Source organism: Ictidomys tridecemlineatus, unplaced genomic scaffold (genome assembly GCF_052094955.1).
Source record: "Ictidomys tridecemlineatus isolate mIctTri1 unplaced genomic scaffold, mIctTri1.hap1 Scaffold_44, whole genome shotgun sequence".
NCBI classification, from domain to species: domain Eukaryota; kingdom Metazoa; phylum Chordata; class Mammalia; order Rodentia; family Sciuridae; genus Ictidomys; species Ictidomys tridecemlineatus.
Window position 1 is genome coordinate 1,435,677 of NW_027522848.1, and position 17,602 is coordinate 1,453,278.

The 17,602-nt window shown below is 33.7% G+C and overlaps 1 protein-coding gene across 4 annotated transcripts in view; it reads right to left on the minus strand.

Annotated features, from left to right (window-relative positions):
• Positions 1-17,602, minus strand: part of LOC144373589 (transport and Golgi organization protein 1 homolog) — a 164,489-nt gene that overhangs the window by 97,192 nt on the left and 49,695 nt on the right. The window lies entirely within an intron of this gene.

Genomic DNA, 17,602 nt, shown 5'->3' on the forward strand with positions numbered 1-17,602 from the left:
ACAGTACGTACATAGTTTCAACATTGCTTGTTGAAAAATTCAACAATAAAGTTGACAAGATATAAATTCACCAGATTGTCTGCTTTCAAAAAATTAGGATCATACAGAAATAATAAGAGTGAATTTCCTTGATAAATGTGGGATATTTCATCTGTGCAGTTTGCTTCTCTATTAGGGAAAACCATGTGAATTATTTTCTGTAGCTTAGTTGTTTGTAGCTGTCTCTCACATTTGTGTTCCTTTAACTGTCACTCAAATTCTCTCTATTTGCTTCTACCATCTGAATTTTCAAATAGTATTCAGTCTCCATAACATTCTTCTATCCATTATTTCCCTCTGACTTGTACTAGTAACCTATTTTATTATAATCTTTCTTTTCCATTTCAATATAATTCATTTATTCATCAAATCTATCTATCGACCACTCCCTTCTCTTTTACCATTCAACTTAACACTAATTCAATTGGCAAAGTTTTCCAAATACACTCTTCTTTAAGATATGTTGTAATTCTTGGTTATTTTGTGAATTCTGATACTTTAAAGGTCAAACATCATTTTATGAAAAAACAACTCATGAATTCAACTAAAGTATGATTAAATAATCAAGCTTTTAAGGTGATACTACTTCACTTTACCCACCACAGGGTTTTAAGTTAATTTACTGAGCAGATAGTATGTGGAATTCAGCTGTACGAGAAGAAATTATAAGTAAGGTACTAGAAATTTTAGTCAAGCAGATGTGCTTCATCTCAAAACAACCTTGAAACTGCAAACAGGTTGATTTTATTTTTAAATTTAGGTTTGCATGAGTCTTTGGGAATCTGAAATGAATTTCTCAAATTAGTTCACAATTTACAATTTAACCTATTCTACATGTGAAACACTGTGTAATTCCAATAAGAAAAAAATAATAATTTAATTGTCCAGTCACAAAATTATTTACCTGAAAGTAATTAATGTAAGATTGATAGGTGTCTCATTTTTCTGGTGACTAAAATCTTTTAAGCCACAGAGTTATACTGAGATACATGCCTTGAACATTGAAATCATTTATAAGACAAACAGATCACTGCAGCAATGAGGAACTATGCACCATCTAAAACCAAGGTGTAGTAACAGGCTATCCTCAATATTGCAAGTGCCCTTTCAGTTATGTTCTTCCAGAGTGGCAGCAAAACAGAATCTCGGTGGTAACAAGAGACTTGGAATAAGAAGAGGAAATTTCCAGCATGCCTTGTACTCATGGGCTACTACATAGGCTGCTCTATGACTTACAGTTTAAGCTCTATAAATAAGGATCACACAGTAATGGGAGGGGTCTCCTGGGCACAGAATCAGAGGCTCAGAGTGAAAACTGAGCACAAGTAACAAGGGATGCAGAGAGAGGAGCCAGGTGTAAGGAAGGGAAGCCATATTCTCCAGCTCTGAGCTGCTGTGCTGCATGCTGAGGGAATGGGCTAAACTATTGCTGATGTGACCAAGGAGAAGGCAACCTTCTCTCACTAATTAGACTCCACCCTTGCGCTGAAACTCTTAGGAAGAAGGAATGCATTTTTCAAAACAAAGAGGCAACATCCTGTGCAGAAACAGAAAAAGAAGAATGAGAGAAAAAAAAATACAAGGATGTCCCAAGGTCCAGAATTGATTTTTAAACATATTTTAGTTGTAGATGGACATACTTTTATTTTGTTTATTTAGTTTTATGTGGTGATACAGATTGAACGCAGTGTCCTACATGGCTAGGTAAGCACTCTACCCCTGAGCTACAGCCCCAGACTTGAGAATTGATTTTTGAAAGCTGTGTGATGTTGGGAATATTTCTTTTTCTTAATCTCTACCACTTCCATAAAATATAACTAACTATACTGCTTCTGTGTAACTTGCAGAGTTATGAGATTCAAATGAGATGAGAAAATAAATACACATGTTATAAATGTAAATCACTATAAAAATATAAGATATACACCGAAGAACAAAGTTCACGTTTCTGATAATATCTTTTGATACATATATACACATATATATATTAAGCGAATTTCCTTATGCAGCTAAAACCAACACAATTTATTAAAACAATAATTATATGCATGTACATTTTAAGCATACCTATTTTATAAATTGGAATTATTACTGCAATTGTATAAAAGAATGATACTTATACGTTTAAAATTATTCACTTACTAATCTGAACTATGGCTCATTTAAACTTGATTATTTAAATACTAATTCTTAGCCATAAATATTAGTTTTTTATTTCCATCTCTCCAATACCTGTACTTCAGTCAAAACCCTACATGAGGCCAGTTGGAACTCAAGATTCTGAACTATTCTTGATTATAAGAAGGAATGAAAATCAAAACTACTCTAAGATATCATCTCACTCCAGTCAGAATGGCAGCTATTATGAAGACAAACAACAATAAGTGTTGGCAAGGATGTGGGCAAAAAGGTACACTCATACATTGCTGGTGGGACTGCAAATTGGTGCAGCCAAGATGGAAAACAACATGAATATTCCTTTGAAAACTGAGAATCGAACCACCATTTGACCCAGCTATCCCTCTCCTGGGTCTATACCCAAAGGACTTAAAAGCAGCATACTACAGGGATACAGCCACATCAATGTTTATAGCAGCCCAATTCACAATAGCTAAACTGTGGAAGCAACCCAAATGCCCTTCAATAGATGAATAGATAAAAAAAAATGTGGAATATACACACAATGGAATTTTAAAGAGAATAAAATCATGGCATTAGCAGGGAAATGCATGGCATTGGAGAAGATAATGCTAAGTGAAGTTAGCCAATCCCAAAAAAACAAATACCAAATTTTTTCTCTGATATAAGGAGGTTGACTCATAGTGGGGTGGGGTAGGGGAACATGGGAGGAATAGATGAACTCTAGATAGGACAGAGGGGTGGGAGGGAAAGGGAGGGGGCAGAGGATTAACAAGGATAGTGAAATGTGATAGATATAATTATCCAAAGTACACTATGAAGACACAAATTAGTGTCAACATACTTTATATACAACCAGAGATATGAAAAATTATGCTGTATAAGTGTAATAAGAATTGTAATACATTCCACTGTCATCTATTTTTTTAAAAAAAAAAACAATATTTTTTTTAAAGAAGGAACAGCCCTAATACATGTTTTTTGTTTAGATGTCTTGGCTTTCCTTTTCTGTCCTTCAGCTGTCCAGGGAGAATTTCTTTGTCAAGTTTTGGGCATAGAGTCCTTGGGACCTGGCTGTTTGCTCCCCAATCTCGGGGAGCTTGCCTCTTCCATTTCCGGGTGTTTTCTCCCAACCTGTTTTAAATGCATGCTTAACCTCCTACTCCATCAGAGCACCCAGTATCAAGCACTCCATAAATCCCCAAGCTTTCTGTACAATTTCCATAACTTCTGATGAGAACTAAAACACAGCATGTTTGCTAGAGATTTTCTTGGAAGAAAAAAGTTTTACCTGAAACCTAAGTTTTACACTTATTTACCTTGTACTAAATTTTTGAATCTTTTTGTGTAGAAGGACATAAATGACAACCACATAGATTCTGATGCCAGGTACAATCCCTGTTTTTCCATCTCAGACAGACATAATTAATGTTTCCTTCTGTATTGACCAAACTTCACAAAAGTTAGACTGTCTTGTCTTCATTTGTTCCAAATTCCACTGTCAGCATCTTTTTCAATTCCTTTGATCTCTTTTCTGATTCAGTGCTGATTCCTGCAATCCATCAGCCCAGTCTTTTCAAACAAATCATTATGCTCTTACAGTGTTATTAGATGTAATGCCTAAATCCATCTAATACAAAAGGGATGTAGGGATATGTATATATACATATACATTAACATGTGAATATACATGTCCATGCACATAAACATGAATATAATTATATAACTATTGCACATAGATGCATTTTTTATATTTACATATGTATGTATGTGAATAGATAGATATACATGTTATATTCTTTCCTTAGAAACTTAGAACTCTAAAGATAAAACATCATGTATTGTAATTACTAAGAGAAGCACAAAATTCAAAAATAAATTTTAAATGTCTGCTGACCCTTAGAAGAGCTGTTCTTGGAAAAGGGCCAAGTACAAGCCCACATTAGTCTTGGCAATGACAAATGCTGTCTGCTTGTCATTTTGCAAAAATTAGAATTGATTGAACCTGCCCTTTTATGGAAACAATAATGATAGTGTATACACCAAGGGCAGATGTATGTAAAATTGTAGTTTGAAATTAGCAAAACTCAGTTCTTCATTTTTACATTAGATACACATAAAAAAGTGAAAATATCTCAGTTTCTTCTCTGAAAGTGCTTTCATAGCAAAAGTTATCTGTTTTGCTTTTTATATCTGATAAATGTAATGTCATCAGAATAAAAATTTTCTGAATATTTTACATAGATTTAGCCATCTGTTACATAGAACACTACGATCTCTATTGGTCTATCAATTTAGTTTGCATGGTTTTAAAAATAAATAATTGTCATATATTTAAGCAATAAGTTCAACAACAAAAATAAGCAGAGAAAAAGTGTTGGAGGACACTAAAACGACTGTGTCTCAACCAGGCAATGGTCATGATTTATTACAGGGCTCTGTCAATCTGGAGACCTCTAGAGATGGAGTCACAACTCATCCATCTTCCTGGCACATGGAATGTGAAACTGCTCAGAGTGAGGCACTGGAGAGGGGCAGAGCCTATGGTGAACTGGACAATGCACACCCCAACAAAAAGATATTCATTCCCTTGATTGTTTATTTGTACATTTATAGGCAAAAACATGAACATGGAGACAAATACCAGTTGTTCTAACCAAATAAAATGCATCTGTGAACCAGATTCAATAGATTTGTAACAAAATTAAACAGAAAAATAACGTACGAAAACACAACAGAGTACAGACACAGATCCTTTTCTAAATTTGGTATTTTAAAATGAAGATGGAGCAGTAAGATCTATCATATTGTGATATTAAATTAATGATGAAAAATACAGTTATTTTTCCCAAGTAAATCAAAGAAAGTATGAAAAAATAATGAATACCAAAAATGTTCGGAAGGGTTATTTTGTGATTTGATTCAGAAGTGAATATGGCATAGGTTTGAAAATCTACTTTAGAGATACTAAACATTTTTTCATTAGGAATAATTTGTAAATCTATTAAAAGTACATCATGAGGGCTGGGATATAGTTTAGTTGGTAAAGTGCATGCCTTGCATACAAGAGGCCCTTGGTTCTAATCCCCAATACCACATTAAAAAAAAGAACATAATGAAATTATTACAAAATTGTATTATTTCTTGAGTTACTTTAATAATAATAACATATCAGACAAATAGGAATTTCTATGTGTGTATGCACAAATGCACATATTCTGTAATTCTAAGATACATTTTTTAAAAAAATGTTAGTTGTTATTTATTCATGTATTTTTATGTGGTGTTATTTATTTATTTATTTTTATGTGGAGCCCAGTACCTCACATGTGCTAGGCAAGTGCTATACCACAGAGCTAAAACTCCAACCCCTAAGAGATACATTTTAAAAGTCTAAATTAACTTTTATTTATATCCCTCCAATAACAAGATAAGTTTTTCACTAGCTTATGGAATTAAATAGAAAATAACACCTTTGAAAAGTTGTAACTATGCTATGATACTTTAATTCTTTGAAATGTTATATCTTGAAAACTATAAAAGCTAGTTTTTCTGAGTAATTCACAAGCCAAATCATTTCTGTAAGGTTCAACATACTGAACACATGGCAATATTATCCTATTTCACAGATGAAGAAAGTACTCTTTTGAAAAAAGAAGGAGTCCTAAGTTCAACTAGTAGGGAAAATGACTTGGACTTCAAATGGGATTTTTTTTGACTCATATACTTTGTCTACTCTATGTTCTAATATTTTTTGTTTTGTATTCATTATAGTAACTGATATTTATGATGCATTTATTTTTCATTTTCTATCACAGGTTGAATGATATTAATAATCATTAACTCAGACAAAAGGAATGTTCCAGGGTTGTTATATATATTATGTTCAAGGTCTTATTAATCAAACTTGATTTAACTCAATATCTTGCCACATTCAATAATTATTTAAACTTTATAGAGTCCACGTATTTCTGACATAGTTACACAAAAATAATTCATTTTGAAAACTTGAAACCCATGTTTAGTGGCAGGATACACAGCGGCTGTTGAGAAACAGAAAGATCACTGTCTCTAGTGTTAGATATGTCCAGATTAATAAAAACAAATTCCTCTTCTTATTTGTGTGAAGGCACACTGCAAATCTTGAGCGAAATTTGTGTTAATTTTTAAATCATATTAATTATATATTCAGTTCAGAATATTATCCCTCTGATTGATTTTATCTTTAGAATTGAAAGATATTTTTTTTCTTTTAATCTGAACAAAAATCACCTGCCTGCCTCTTTTAATAATATGATTGCTGATTTCAGGTGGTTAAATGAAAACAAAGGACCCTTCATCCTCACTGCTAAATTATAACTCAAGAGCTTCAAGACACATTTTGTTGTTTGTTTGTTACCTTCACCAAACTAAAGTCAGCCTTCTGGGGCACATGTGATCTTCTTCTGCACATTTCTTGTAAAAGACTGGCTAATGAAAAGGGAAAGATATATATTAAAGTTAATAGAATTTTAAAATCTAAAAACATTTAAAGAGTATATGAATATCAAATATGTGATATTTAATTATATGAGAAATATTTTGCAAATGAAGATACTAACCAGTAAACATTACTAAGCAGTAAACATTAAGTTGTACTATCTTTAATTTCTGTTTTTTTTATTCATTTTATTGAGAGATGAGTAACACTATTCTCAACCCTAAAGAAATAAAGGTTCAAAATTGGCACCATGAATGACCTGATTGACCAGATCATAAGTAAGTATTACATTATGATCATTATTGTTTGTTTCTGCTAGCCAGAGTCTTCTCATTTTTTCAAATACCAGTCTTCCAAGACTTTCTAAATGAAGAGTTAGAAATTTAAATGTGTATGTGTGTGTGTGTGTGTGTGTATGTGTATGAGTGTGCACTTGCATGCATGTGTGTGTGTGTGTCCTTCAAAGGCTCCTGATGACTCCTCTCTGGAGATTAACTTCAAGATTAATATTTTCCATAGGTAATTGCCACACATTTAGAATGAATATTTTTTAAAATAATCATAAACTGATCAGAAGTTTCCTAGGTTAAGATAGTTTAATAAAATAGAAGCAGGATTACATAAGTTCAATTCTTACATTAAAAATCACCTTACAGCACCCACTCAAGTGCAGAATTTCCTAATTAGACAAGGATCTACAAGCTTAGAGTATTCCTCTAGGACATGCAGCCAGATGAACAGCAGATATTTTCCTTCATTTCTCTATGTTTGATGCTTCCATAATCTCAAACCAGAAGGCAAGATGGACTTTGAAGTTTAAATCTGATATGTCCATTATTAGTATGCAATTAATTTCACTTAAATCTTAGTTCTACTTGTCTTCTGAATTAATAAACATTTCCATACTGCAACCTACAGACAAAATGTTATCACTTGATATGTGTTATGTGTTTAAATATTTAATATTTTATAAACAAATTAATATAATTTATTAGGGTTGATATTATTAATTATATTGAACTTTCTATTTTTTACATAAATATTTAATCTTACTCATTAAAAGATAATTATCCTACTATATTCCAATTTAAATTGGAGTATTTATTCCTAATACAATTTTGTGTCACATTGTGACAGGGATACTTTCTCAGAAATGCATTCTTAGGCATATTTTTTATTGTATGACCATCACAAAATATAGCCTTCTGTGCCCCTAGACTGTATGGTACAATCTACTTCTCCTAGGCCATAAATCTGTATAGCATGTTACTATAAAGAATACTGTAGACAGTTGTAACATAGTGGTAAATATTTTTATATCTGAAAATATCTAACTATAGGAACAGTACACTAAAAGTATCTGTGATGAGAATTTTACAGCTGTATTATAATCTTATGGGTCCATCCTCATACATGCCATCCTTTGTTGACTCAAAAATGGTTATGCATGACATCATTATATGGTTTGTGACTATCTATGCCACATGTGTAATAATTACTCTTTATTTATCTAAAAATATAAAATAATGGGGGCTCAGGTTATGATTAGTGGGAGAGTTCATGCTTAATATGCTGAAGGCCCTAGAGTCAATCCTCAATACCAAAAAAATGAATTAATACATAAATAAAATGTGAAAAAAATAATAACCTTACAACAACAGATAAGTAAAACTGAATCAAGCCTTTCTACAAGTATAGATTAGGTTTTCAGATTAAGAAAATACACTCTTAAAACAATAAGAAAGTAGCTTGTCAAATTGTCATACACCTGTCATGTCATCCCAGCTACTTGGGAGGCTGAGACAGGAGGATCAGAAGTTTGAGACCAGTTGGGCAACTTAGTGAGACCCTGTCACAATGAAAGTAAAAAAAAATTGCTGAGGGGGCAGCTAAGTTGAAGAATGCTTGTCTAGTATGTATTAGGCCCTGTGTTTAATCCCTAGCATGAGGAAAAAAATTTAATTGTTAGCTATTCAATAAATATCCATGTATATATTACTAAATATCCATGTATACAATATGGGATGCTATTTACATTATAAAATATTGACAAGCCATTTTGAGAAAATAAAGTTTAATTTATTGTTTATCATTGATAAAGTCAGAGTAGCATTTCAGACAGTTCAGTATGATTTTCCATTTCAATGGTTTTAATGTTTTCTTGCTTCCCAGCAGTCTGCTCTGTATTTATCATTTGATGCATAGAAATGTAACTGCACAACAGCATCTAGTCACCAATCATTTTTGTGACCTGTACTGAGGAAATACATTTTAATATGAAAGAAAGTAAGGAATCAGGGTCAATATTTCATGTGCCTGTATGATTCAGCAAATCTTACAAAGATGTGACATGAATAAAAAAGGTAATTGAAGAAGTAGTGAATAAAACAGCAAAAGGAATAGGAAAAAGATTCAAGAAACAAATTGGAAAAGACTTGTAGTGAAAGAAAGCAAAGTCAAAGTTGAACGTGATTAAGGACAGAATTCATTTAGCCCAGAGTAAAGGTCCTTAATAATTTATAAAAACTCATTTCTTTTTTTTCTTATCATAGATTCATTTGAATGTTGTCAGCAATTCATTTATACACACACACACACACACACACACACACACACACATATTGTAAGGGTCCGGTGAAAAGTCGGAGGAAGAGACCACCAAGAGACTGACTCATGCAATTGCAGAAGGGGATTTATTGAGGATCCAATTCAGCGTGCTGAGGCTCTAGGCTCACTCAAGAAGCGAGAGCAGCCCAGAGCCCAGAGCAGAGGCTAAGCAGTGCTTAAGTACACTTTTTGGGGAGGGTGGGGGCTTTGTATACATCTGAACAAATCAGCATGAGGCACGGGGAAATTGAACAACAACTCTCATACAGGATTAGCACATTCATTGGCGGGAGCAGGTCGGGCGGGGGTGATTGGTCACTCCTAAGCAGGGTACACATTCAAACTGATTGGTTCGGGCCCTGTATGCCTAAGTGACAAGCTGCACAGGGCCCTAGGCTAAATGGCCAGTAGGGCATTGTATTAACTGCCTCAGGAATTTCAGGTTCTGGGTGTGGCAGAGGAACTTAACAATACCTGGTCCTTCACTTTTTAACTCAGGCCTTGCAGCTTAGAAACTTTACCTTTTCAATATATTTATATATATATATATATATATAAATATATATATTTATATATATGACATACACACATATTTTCAAATATACTGAGTTCCTATCATAATAGGATATTGTCCTAAGCAAAGGGAATATATCATATGAAAATAACTGAAAATAAATAAACAATAAGAACTTAGAGATGTAAAAACAATGGTTGATAACTTTTTCCATTTGACCTACACAAAAGTTTTAAAGTGGTGTGTAGACTTAGAAGTGATTTAGGTATCTAACTTTATTTTATTGTTTAATTTCTACTGCCTTTTCAGTTAAAGGTATAAGAACCATAATAAAAGCTTCATACTAATAACTCATTTGTACTGGATTTCTACAGACAATTATGGATCCTCACCTACTGTTCTCTAAAGGACATTGTTTCTTTTATACCATAAACAAAGCATTGCTTCTTCATTGCTATATCTCAAAAGGAAAAGAAACTGGTCTTTCTAAGGTCACGGTTTAATAATAGTCAAAGAGAATAATATTAGCTAAAGGAGTTTCTGCTCTTTGTAAAAAAATTTCAACTTTACAAAGTTTCTTTCTGAAAAAAAGAAAATCTTTTAACTACCAGCTAAATCTGGAACACCTTTTTAAAAAGTCTAAGAATCTTCAGTTGCTATAAATTTGGAAGTTCTAGAAAGTCTTTATCAATCTTCTTTATAACAATGGACAAATCTAACTCTGATTTGCTATTAAAAAACATTGCTTAAAAACTTTTAAACTCAATGCTTTTCAAAGGAAGAGGAAAAAATTGTTGGAGTTATATCTTTATTATGAACTTGAATATAATTTTTTATTTTGTATAAACCTTTATGCTGAGAATTAGCATAGATTCTCAGAATATAGCTGGCTCATCTAAATAAATGGTGATATGTGCACATTTTTAAAATGTTTTAACTTCACATGTTGGTATCTTATGAGATCAATCATATGCATATAAAGTTTTTCCAGAGTGAAGTTGGTAACTCAGAGATAAAATCAGTAGTGTTCTGATAACAGTTTTACAACTGGCTGTTGGGGCTGGCATGCTAATTTCTAATGTTTGCATCTTAATGTATGCTGAGAGCCATAGCCAAGTAGGAATAACGCATGGCATTTTGGGTTGAAAGGTGACCCTGATCAGGGATTAAAGTGGCTCCGGGTTTAGGGTGGATCCTGCTGGGATTAGGGCATGTTCTGCTACCTTAGTAGCCCACTCCTTTGGAGTTCCCGTTGAGTTGGGGGGTGGGGGGTGGGGGGTGGGGGGTGGGGTATTCTGAGAATTGGTGCACAGAGCTGGATGGAGGCAGTGTGTTCACGGGAAGTGTGGGTAGAGTGTCAGTGAGAGTTCGGCAATAAAGAGTTGCTGTTTGAATCTACAAATTTGTGTGGTGGCTCAGTTATTTTGTGCCCAGCCAGACTGCGGCAAATGTAGACTTAATACTTCCTCCATGACTAAATTCAAGTTATGAATTCACATCACTGGACACACAGGAGGGAAGAGACACACATGATCTTCTTCACAGATCAGTAAGAGCTGTCTTCAGCGTACCACTGGATAATTTGATCAAATATAATTTGCTGCCAATTGTCTAATATTTTTATATATGTGTATATATATATATACACACACACACACATATATGCAAGAAATAATGCTGCCCATTAAACTATGAAAATTTTTTATCATTTATTTTTAATGTTTGCATTTATTAGAAAGGCTTCTTAAAAACATTCTCTGGCCTAGAAGATTTCCCTATCTTCTGTTAAACTTCAGAGAAAGAGAAAGAGATGCAAAGAGAAATAGAAGAGAAAGTTCTAGATGGTTGTGCCATCACAGTTTAGAAATATCAAAAATAAGTTTTGGTCTACTATAATATTAAATGTTTCCCAAAGGCTCATGTGTTAAAGGCTTGATCCCCAGCCTGCTGCAACCAGGAAGTGAGGAAAATTTTTAGAGTGAGGCCTTGTGGGAATTTTTAGATCATTGAGGGCATCGCTTGCAGGGGATTTGGGGACCCTGGTCTTTTCCTCTTCTGCTCTCTCTTTATTTCTTCACTAGGAGATCAACATGAATTCCACATGCTCTCCCCACATGATATGCTGCTTTACCATAGGCCCAAAGCCATGAGGGCCAACTGATCCTATACAGAAACTTCTCAAACCATTGATTATCTTTGATTATCTCAAGTATTTGCTACAATAAGGAAAAGCTGATTAACACAGGGCTCAGACATATCTTGGTGGGCTTCCAGTGAACCTGCCTTGTGTAAAACTTGGTTTAGTATTGTTACAGGCTGTACTTTATAGGGAGGCCTCAGTGGAATGGCACTGCATAGACTGAATCTTGGAGGTATAACATAAGGAGGGGGCAAATACCTAGATCTCACTCTATCAATAGTCTCTTAGCTTCTCTTTTGGTGGAGTCAGTGTCAGAAGCAAAATGAATTAAATACAAGTAAATGTAAGATACCATATCATAATTTCAGAATTGTTGAAATCTAAAAATATAGTTTTCAAAATAATAGGATATGATGCATTAACTATAGTAACATTGACAACTAAAAACGAGAGAAGACTTATAATGTACCAGACTCTCTGCAAAGCTCTAAATTTCCTTTACATTCAAAGGTACTCAAAGAGACTTCTGATATCTGGTCTAGCATGAAAAAAGCTTAACAGTCATCACTTCTGGCTTTGTAATAAGAAAAGGGCTGTGCAAACTAAAAATTGATAAGTTTTCCTAGATACAAATGAGAACTAAGGTCAGAGGGTAAATGCAATGCCCCAACAATCAGAGTAAATACAGGCAAATACAAAAATACACACCTTGCTGGAATAAAAACCAAGAAGCAAAAATTTTTGTTGGAACCACTGTTGGGGTAGGCAGATTAAACTGTAATTGATGAGTTGCTGAAGGTTCAATCTGGACAAGTGTGAGAATTAAAAACTCCAGTGGGACCCAGAATAAAAGAAACAGCTATATTTTTGTGGCTTTTACCTCTAGGAGTCCAACCAGGAAGTAATCAGAAGAAAAGTATGAGAGAGAGGGAAGGTAAAGAAAGAGATAGTAGGAAGATAATGCAAGGAAGTGAAAAAATGAAAGCATAAAAATAACCTATTTTTAAAAAACAATTCCAAAATTTTGAATTAAAAGTGTACAAGGTGACTGCAGCATTTGTGAAATGAGAGACCATTATTTAAGGTGACAGCCTCCAATCAACCACCACTCATTCATTCAGCTATGAGCCAACATTCATTCATTCAATTTTATCAATTTGAATTGATAAATTTCAAATTTTATCAATATAATTAGCGTTTTATTCAGCACCCTGTCTATAGGTTAAAAGAAAATGTTAGTAACAAGAAAAATCAAGGACTCATTTATTTTCTTTTTTTCTACTATAAGCAACAGTTACAGTATGTGCTTCACATGCAAAACAAAAAGTGATTTATAGGCAAATAGCAGTAATTTTTGTCTTAGTTTTAGCTTTAGCTTTTAAGAGAAATCAGTCTGGGGAAATGAAACAACAAAAGAGAAACAAAAGCACCCAATCTGACTTCATAAAATCAAAGGATTTTGGAAAGCAGTTTAATCAGAAGAACATTTAGAATCTTTATTAAAGTCATTGCTTACTGCTCTGCATGGATACCCTTGTTGGTGAGTTCAGATTTACCATCAGCCACATCAGAATAACACCACCTTCAGGGAGATTGTACGACCTATCCAGTTATGCCCTGAAACAATTTCGATATCCAGACATCAAAATTATGATGATGAATATAGGAAAACAGAGTACAGCACACTGATGGAAGAGCTCAAGATTTGCTTTCAAACCAATGAGCAGAGACAAACTACAGTGCCCCCAAGGAATTGCTATATAATAGAAGATGAGAGAAGAAAGCAAATTCCAAAAACAGCTTTTCTAGGGGAGAAAAAAAAGTTGTTTTATGTTTATCTCTTTTTCACTATTAATTATTTTATTTTTAAAGCACACAAAAAAATATGTAGGTTTTTTTTTCCTTTTGCCACTCCTCCACCCTAGTTCTCTCTCTCTTCAAAATGTTATATGCCCCCACAGGAAACAAATGCACAAATAAATGAAGGCTTGGTACATGTGGCAACAGTGTGCCCCTTATTAATTAGATAGAATTTTTAACAACAAAATATAAAGAGATAAACACAAGATTCATTAGTGTTTGGATATGCAACTACTTCCAAGTATATCATAAAATTAATTACTTCAAGTTAGCAGATGGAAGAGGTTATAGTAATAATTTGAATTAAAGGCAAAAGTTTAAAGGGTAAGGAAAGAGAGAAGGAGTATGTGTTAAATAGTAGATATTATAAAATAAAGCACTCTAGATTGTTGAAATCAGGTTAAATACATATAATTTGTGGTTCAAATGTACTTTTCCAAACACAGAGAGAAAGCATATCTATAAAAACAATTAATCACTTGTGCTTAACATGCTTTTGTTAGAAGTTAATGTTAAACAGACGAGTAGCCAAGATATGCACCTCCCTCATTAAAATCATGATGCAAGTTCCAGCTGGAGGCATTGTATCATATGCAAGGAACATCCATCATTGGCACATGTGAACAGGGGGAAAGAACTCACTCATTGAGATGGATTGGATCTCCATGGTCCCTGTATTCTTCATTGCTCATCACCATCACCAACCATCATTCTTACCATCTTACCATGCTAGAAAGTATACTTAGCATGTATTGAATATAGAATGTTAAACGTTTTATTTAAAATGACTGAATGTAGAATGTTAAACTACTTATTTAAAATCTGTAATGCAAAAAAAGAAAAAAACATTCTGCCTCTTCTGATCCTATATCTTGGTTTTTTAACAATCCCTTGATAGAAAATTTCTTTTAAAATTCTAAATTCAGTGATTGTTTTTTTTCTTTTCTGTATGCAAACCTTATTAATTGTAGAGAAAGTTTCAAGATTTAAATATTGGGCCTAAGAATACTTATGACACTTTTAGAAGGAACTGGGTGATTTAAAATGTGAAATCTTGACTACAGATGTGTGACTAGGTCAATCCTACATACAAAGAAAACAAGGAAAGGCTGAGTCTTTCTCTATTTCCAAGTCTTCCAGTAAAGACTTCAAGTCTTTCAAGGCTTTATTGACTTGCAAAAAGTATGCCTTGTTTCTTTGAGAAATTTGAGCAGATATATTTCTCCAGAGAAAGAAAAAAAAATAACTGAAGAAAGGATTCTTCTTTAGGAAATAGATGGATCAAGAACTGCTGTAGCAGGAATAATTTTTGAATGCTAAACAGTACTTTAGCAACCACTGATGAGAATAGATGTCTTTCCATTTGAACATGTGCTGGATACACACACACCACCGATTATACCATTTGACATCTAGACCAGATTAGGAGTTCTAGGATAACTCATTTTGACATTTGGATGAGAACAGACACCAGCCCAGCCAACATCAAAGGGTAATGCGACTGATGGACATTGGCTGATGTCATGAAATCAGTGTATGAGAGTCTTTCACAAAGCCTGGTGTCTGATCCATACTGAGCTACATCCCTCTGCTCCCGGGTCTCACTGTTTTTTCAGACAGGCCCCTCTAGGTTGTTGAGGGTATTTCCAAGTTGTTGCTGAGGCTGTCCTCAAACTTGTGATCCTCCTCCTTCAACCTCCTGAGTTGTGAGCTTCTGTGCCTGGCCAACATCTGTCAGATCATGAGGATGAGAAAAAGCAGGGCTTATCCCAGTAATGTGAAATTTTACTACATATTCTGGATAATTTTGATATATGCAAAAGTTGGATAACCAGTGTATGATACCTATGGATCAGCTCAATGAATGAATCAGGAATAAGGTTTTCAGGCAAGTTGTTTATATAAACAAGGAAGGACAATTGGTGTTATAAGTGGAACTGATGTAACCATCAGAAAACAAAAAACTATATAAGTTTGAAGCTTTGCCTTAAAATGATTAGAATGAAAGTATCTACTGCTCCCTGAGAGTTTTTTTTCCCTCAAGGTATCAGATACCTCCATGAACTCTCTGCTTAGTTTGATAATTTAAAATTTTCTAGGAATAAACTTTAACCCAATTAAAATATGAATTCTTAAGTCAATTACAAGGCTATAACCAGTGCATATAATTTAAGCTCATTCCTATTTTGAACATCTGTGAAACTGAAATATATATATATATATATATACACACACACACACACAAACACATGCCACATGCACACACAGAGCATCATTTATTAAATATACTTCTAACTTTTCCAACACATCTGATTTTAAAACATTTTCTATTTCTGGAGACATATTCTTTGTTATGCTACTGGTTAATTCATAAAAGATATAAAAAGAATATTCCTAAACCTTCTACTTCCCTTGTTCTGATTTCAGCCATAACAAATTACTCTATAGTTGCAGTTTCAAGTTTTCCCATTCTGTAACAATGAGAAGGTCTGTGTAGTAAAGGAAAAGTTTATAGTTAGGAAAGTGATTAATCTCCAATGTAAGACTACTAATTAGTATGTTTTATATATGAGTCTCCTGTAATATAAGTTTATGTTAACTTTCTTACACTAATCAGCCTTGATGATCAGGAGTCATATTTCTAAAACTCTTCTTTAGAATATGAAGTCCATTTGATGATGCAAGAAATGTACTTCTAGGGATGATTTGAACTGATCACTTAGGATACTTGGATAATGTCATTAACTCTTCAGTTCCTAAATGCGCTATCTTTTCTATTGTTCAAGAGATTGGTAAAGGTTTTATTGGCAAAATTTTAACAGTAGAAGAACCAAACTGTATCTTGAAAATGTCACATGAGTCTCAAGTTTCACCACTACATAATACAATGGACCTTCTTAAGAGGATACACTATCTCTCTGGGACTCTTACATATTATTTGTTTTCCAACCTCTTAACAGATATACCAATATTAATTTGTGTAATCTTATTATAACATATGTGAGGTTTTGAGATGCAAACATGAACTTATTTTCACTATCCTCCTTTTTAACTAGAAATCTTGAACAATTTGAAGGATATATATTTCCTCTGTCTAGTAATATTTTTGCCCCACCATAATGTAATTTAATATTCAGAATACAACAGCTAGTTTTTAAATTTACTCGTTCTTTAATTTTTTCACAGTGAACATTAATTCATCCAGTAAACATACCCAAACATTTCATTGAGGAATACCCTCTGTCATCATGAACAAAATGAATAATACTGAACTTTTCAAAGTCATCACCAGAAGCAAGATGGTGCTGAAAGGGAAGAAGGAAACTCTTGCCTCTCCCAAAGCAAAAACGAAAGCAAATGTTTTGAAGACCAAGAAGGCAGCTGTGCTAAAAAGCATATACAGCCCTGGAAGCAGGGGGAGAGTAAGTCCATATATTTCACCCACTTTCTGGTAGTCTAAGACATTGTGTCTCCAGAGGCCACAATGAAAATGAGAAATACCATTAGGAGAAACAGACTTGACCACTGTACTTTTATCAAGTGTTCCCTGACTACTGACCCTGTCATGAGAAATACAGAAAACAGTGGCAAACTGATGTTCCTTGTGAAGACTGGAAAAGACCAGATCAACTGTGCTGGGAAGAAGCTCTGTGAAACTGATATGGTCAAGGTCAATCCCTGATCAAGTCTGATTGAGAGAAGGCATATATTCAACTGCCTCCTGATTATGAATGCTTTGGATGTTACCAAATAATCATTTGATCATACAAACTGCTCCAGCTAGCCAATTCTTTTTTTTTCTTTCTAATAAATGGACAGAATG